We start from the raw sequence: 6,000 nt of genomic DNA on the forward strand, positions 1-6,000 counted from the left end.
TGGGTCTCTAACGGTTTACTTAAAACTGGGTGTGTGTCCACGTATCTATATATACAATCAGCATTTCCGTTCCTCCGAGCAGCAACTACAAAGGCGAAAAGCTTCTTTTCGCCGGCTCTATTTACAGTACATTGTGTGGAACTAGAATACGCCGCACAGAGATTACCAGTACCAACGAAACAATGCATCCAGATGAGCCGTTCTCTTTGGGTAACATTGTTACCGCAGCCCCGCTACAAGCACCGCCGTGCCTTATATAGCCTCCTCACTTCAACCTTCTTTGTGCTTCCAGCACGAGGCCCCAAAAACCGGGAACGCGTCTTCAAAAACGCGTTGTTTGTTTCCTCCATAGCTCTATTCAGCCCTCTCTTCTCATCCGTTTGACGTTTTTAGAAGAAAATAATATATAGATATATCTGGGACGACAGGGAGGGAAAACGGGATGTATACACAGCACGCTGAAGCCAATATCAAGCATTATACACACACTGTACACTGAGCCAAAACACTGTGATGCTTGAAATTAGAATGGCTTTTCATGCAAACAGAGGCGCTCGCTGTGCAGGTGACAGGCTGGTATTGCAGACAGCATTGAAATGAAAAACAAATCCAGCTGCTATTTTAAATAAAACTCCACTTGGCAGCGGCTTTCTGCACTGAACCGAAACCGAGGAACGCCGCGCCACGTGTGAAAAGCATACGTGTTAAATGCAGGTAAAAGTACTAAAAAAAAATAAATAAATAATAGTCGCCGCCTATGTTTTTGCACGCCGCGGCGCATCTAACCTCTTTGGCAGAGCAACACTAATATGTTTAATGAACTCATTAGTCTAAAAATGAAGACAGACAGTGGCATGAGGCGTGGAAGGTGGAAGCACAAAGGGCAAAGAGAGCGGAAGAAGTGGGAAGAGAGAAAATAGATCAGCTGAAGTGAGGGAGGGGAGGGGGCATTTCTCTCGAAAGCACGCTCTCTGAATTATAGATGCAGTATCATGTGTTTCGGAGCCTACAGGGTGGCAAAATGCACCATTTGTCCAGTGCAATCAATTCAACGAGCGGAAACGGCACAATTCTGCAAAAAAAAAAAAAAAAAAGTAAATTTCAAGGGTCACTTCGAGGGTTATCACTGCTATTTCATTTAAGTGCTTCATCAAAAATTACGCAGCCTGGAAGGGACTACTTTAATGTAATTATTTGCACTCGGGCTGATATAAATGGGCCCACCCAAGGTTGTGCCTATTCAGTTAAAAATGGCAAGGCCCTGATAAAGAAGCGGACTGTGAGTCACTTGGCTCCGTGCAAAATAACCGGCGACTGACGAATAAACGCAGCTCAAGTTTAAAAAAAAAAAAAGGCGCCTATCTGCAGCTGCACGGTGGCTGACACCAGAACGTACGCTCGCTTGCCAAAACATAAGGTACACCGGTCGTAATGAATGCGTTCTAATGTGGCAGTAAATCTCCCACACAAGCAAACTGCAATCTCATTCTGGAGGATGTGGTTTGTGGCGCCGGTGTTAAACTGAATTAAATTGTCAAAATAGCAGGAGCATGTGTCAGTATAACAAAATTCAATCCAATAGCACCACTCGTAGCTGGATCAACATTTCTCTCAGTTACCTTAATTGCTACTGAAAACCACAACCTTCATGCTGCTTTGATTTGGTGCAGGCCTGCTATACTGAAAGCATTCATTTCCTGTAGTGTACCTAATGAACTGGCAAGGGTGAGTGCATTTACTTATTCATGAACGGATTAGGTACACTAACTCAATCAACCTGCTCCCCGTTACCAAGGCGGCCTTTATTAGATAACATTAATGATGCATTAGTTGTCCATAGGTGTAGGATTTCTCCCTTGTCAGCAACTACCATTCAAATGAGAAGCACGATGGATATTGGCGGACGGATCGAAAACCCTGGGATAATTGTCGCACGGCGGAACATACGCGACGAGCTAATAATTCCTTGTCAGACACTATAATGTCAAAGGAAGAATAATCGCAAGGTTCCTTGCAGAGATGATATATGTCTTATTATTATCAGCTGCAGGCGTTAAGTGATGTGAAATATTACTGTTAAGCAATGAAAAAAAAAAAAAAAAAGGACAAACCTCACTTAATACACAAGAAAGAGATATGATATCCCACTTATTTTCAATCAAGGCTGCCATTTTAGATAGCAGAAAAAGAGTCAGAGTACACACCGACTCAGGCATAGCAGTTGTGACTCATCAGAGAATGGACATGGGTCTTCTGAGGGTGTCCTGTGGTGTCTGGAAATAGGATGCTGGCTTTTGGGTCCTATGGAATCAGGGAAGCGGCCTCTCTGGATTCAGTCCCACAGACATTTGATCAGTTTGGGATCCAGTGAATTTGGAGGCCAGGTCAACACCTTATGCTGTTTTTTGTGGGGTTTTTTTGCCCGTGTCTTGCTGGACATGCCACCAAGAAGAAGTGTCTTCACTGCTACGGGGTGAGCTTGACTGGTCCGGTCTACGTGGGTGCTTCATGTCTAATTAACATCCACACACATATGCCAGGTCTAAAAGTTTCCCAGCAGAACTCCAAATTGCCAATGTTATTTACATCTCCTGCCAGTGGTTTTAATGTTGTGGCTGATCGGTGTACATGATACTCCAGGACATCCTACACCTGCTCATACGCTGGGAGTTTAAAGTTTATCTCGAGTCACTTGGTTTTTACATCGCATACATCTTCTAATGAGTGTCCCCCTGCTGGGAGTTGAACCCGGGCCTCACCAGCGCCGATGCCAGCCTCTATCCGCCGAGCCTGCGCCGAGCAAGATGGCACATAGTTTGTGCGTGTTGGCACATGTTTAATCTATATCACCAGCAGCTGCGTACACAAGAAGAAGAAGAAGAAGAAGAAGAAGAAGAGAAATAGAAACCAATCCCAGGGCCGCCTCTGACTGCCCTGCCGAGATGGAGATGATTATTTCATAATCGAATATCAGAGGCCTTATTAAACAGCACCTCCAGAAATCGAAAACACAAGCACGCCTGGTTGGGGCAGCTACGAAGCAGTTCCTGACACGACGGGGTGTGTGTGTGTGTGTGTGTGTGTTGGGGGTAGTGGGGGTACACAGGAGCGGACACACACTTGTCAAGCACCCCTCCTCCTTTCCCCTCTCTCTCCCTCTCTCTCTCTGTCAATGTCATGTGTATTTTATTTTCACGTCGTGGCTGGAGGTCAACCCCATTTCACTCTAACGCAGCGGTGGAGACTAGCCGACCAAACAGCGACAAACAAAACAAAAAAACGCGCACGCACACACGGGCGTGCAGCTAGCATAAAGGCTACCCGCTTCTAGCCCGGTCCGCCGCTTTAATTGTTTCGCACTCAATTAAACCGGTTATAGCCACCGTGTCCTCTCACCGTGTCCAGGTAGCTGTGTGGTCCTAAAGGAGGTTTTTTCAAGCCTCGCTAACTAACCCCACCGGCCGTAATGTGAATTTGTTTTTTTTTTTATTATTTTTTTTTTTTGAACGTGCCCGCTTCTCTCCAAAAAAGCAACAAAGGAGGGACGCGGAGTGTAGTTGAACGCAACGAACCCTGGTATCAAGGAAAGAGCAACAAAAAAAAAATGTAAATATCTATACACGTCTCGGAGACAGCTATAACGGGACCAGAGATCCCTCCCTGCCGAACCAACCTCCCCACCGTGACCGCTATTTGGTCACCGTGATCTCATCAGCGACGCAGTCAACAGGCCGGGATGTAGCGGCGGAGGGAGGGGGGTGTCTACGGGCTCTGCCTCCGTAGCTCCTCCGTTTCCGACATGCAAGCCCCGCGGGGTTGTTATCGCCCTTACCTTGACGTGGTACGCCGGCTTCCAGAGGCATCCGACCGGGGTCTGCGGATGCCGGGTCTGACGCAGAGGCAGCCTGAGATGTGTTTTGCTCCAGAAAAACTGAGTGGAAAAAGGCTGCGGCGGAAACAGGAACTGTGGGAGCTGCTGAGGCTCTCTGAATACGGCACAGACGAGGCTGCTCTGTGGGGATCCGCTGAATGGCCGGTGTCAACACAAACCGGAGAGAGGGGGGAACTTAACATCCGGTGTTGAATCTTCAGAATACTAGCACACGAGACGTATATAAAAAAAAAATACAATTTGAATGTTTGTAGTTGTAGTTACTTAGCATCTGGGTTAAGTGGCCTAATAAGAGTCAGTTACTAATAAGTAATTATTGCAGCAACCAAATTTGGTTTAAGGTTACAACATTTTCCATCATAGGTTGATCTGACAATATGTTTCCATTGTAGTCCATTCTGCACCTCAGTAACTTACCATAATGATAACATTAAACTGTCTTTGCTCTTGTGCATACTTTGTAGCAGGCACTTCATTTAAAAAAAAGTCTTAGTACGTTGTTGTTCCATGTCATTGTAGTCTTGTGTAACACCACTGCCCTGGAGCTTGATGTTCAGCATCCTCTGAATATTGTTAAAATAAAATCACCATCCTTTAAAATCTGTGGGACAGAGAGAAAAAAAAAACATCACACATCTTCAGCTTCAGTTTACTATCTCCGCTGATCAAGAAAAACAAATATTTATGATTTTTGCATATAAAAATGACCTTTCCTGCACAAAAAAGGTATTTTGTCATGTTTGGGCTGGTGTTCACTGAACTAAAACGGTATCAGAACTTTTTCCCTGCACAATCTAATAACTTATTTGAATATTTCTCTCACTGGTAATATTTCTGTCACGCGTAGCTAGTGTGTAGCCACTCCACAACGTTTGTGCGTTACTCGCTGTGACATTTATTTTGAAGGCGCGGGCGTAAGACTTCCTGACTGTGCGCGTGTCTCTCGCCGGCTTGATGCTGCAGATGGGAAACGGTCGGGAGTGGAAGCTGCAGTGCGCACACCAGTGTCAGCTTGCTGTACTGCAGTCTGGCTCACACGGTCGACTGACAGACCGGGTGCTATAGGGCGACGGAGGGCACCACTCACTCCCACCCGCCTCCCCACAAGCCTCTCCACAAGCCTCCCCACAAGCCCGACGCTCCTCCGCTAAACCTTCTGTCTGGCTGCACACAGCCACATCCTACCTCTGCAATAAGACCAATCATCACTCATTATCTGCAGCGATCATGTAACCTGTTCCCAGCTTCACTCATGCCCCATCCCTCATCTGTTCCAACCTCTAAGCTTACTGCCCCGCATATCCTCTTTCTATATCTGCTTTCAGTGTCAGTTTACAAGAGCAGATTAGGTAATCTGTCGCAGAATGTACCGGTAAATTGCTGTTTGAGCGCTTGACAGCAAATTTCTTGTCTTTTCACGTGATGTAATTCACAGCAATGTGCATGTCAGCTGTTGGGGAAGTGGATGTATAAACAGGATTGGCGGTTGCGAAGCACATCCATTTCCATTTGTTAATAGCATACCTGAGTGGACAGGGCTTCTGGACAAGCCATCACTCACACAGCCATAAACCACTGTTGTAAAGGTTGCACAGGATCCCACTCAGCAGTCTGCGGAGAAGTCCTGCTTATTCAGTCCTTCCATGGTTCAGATGACATGACAATCATTTTTTTCTTTCTCTCCCTCTCTCTCTTTTTTTTGTAATTTCAGCTTTTCAACTCCGAGCGGCAGAAATTCAATTTTCCTGAAACTGGCTCAACAAAGACATATGGTCTCACATCGTCGCTATTTAGTATGCATCAGCGTCAACTGCATCCACACACAGCAGCTGGACTCAAGTTGGTCACCGAGCTGAACGAAGGGAGGCCGTGTGTGTAGGTGGGTGCTGGGTAAACAGGTTTTCAGGTAGTAATTCCAGGTAGTCATTTACTGCCCCACTCACCGTGAACTATGCTGTATATGGATGTTTTTCTGTGCCCTGAGCCAATACATCAAATTCATAAAACCCAAAGGCTTTTTTTTTTCTTTTTTTTATTTGTTGCTGCTGCTGCTTCCATCCATCTTTGAAAAATATCTAGCGCGCCTCTGAGAAGTCTCTCTCCTGTGG

The 6,000-nt window shown here is 45.9% G+C and overlaps 1 protein-coding gene across 1 annotated transcript in view; it reads right to left on the reverse strand.

Annotated features, from left to right (window-relative positions):
- fut8b (fucosyltransferase 8b (alpha (1,6) fucosyltransferase)) overlaps positions 1 to 4,238 on the reverse strand; it is an 82,350-nt gene extending 78,112 nt beyond the window's left edge. The window contains exon 1 of the mRNA XM_047573585.1: positions 3,833 to 4,238. The gene's annotated coding sequence lies outside the window, so the exon portion shown is untranslated. The remainder of the gene's footprint in view (positions 1 to 3,832) is intronic.
- Positions 4,239 to 6,000: the final 1,762 nt, after the last annotated feature.

The sequence above is a fragment of the Mugil cephalus genome, chromosome 21 (genome assembly GCF_022458985.1).
Source record: "Mugil cephalus isolate CIBA_MC_2020 chromosome 21, CIBA_Mcephalus_1.1, whole genome shotgun sequence".
In the NCBI taxonomy this organism is placed as follows: domain Eukaryota; kingdom Metazoa; phylum Chordata; class Actinopteri; order Mugiliformes; family Mugilidae; genus Mugil; species Mugil cephalus.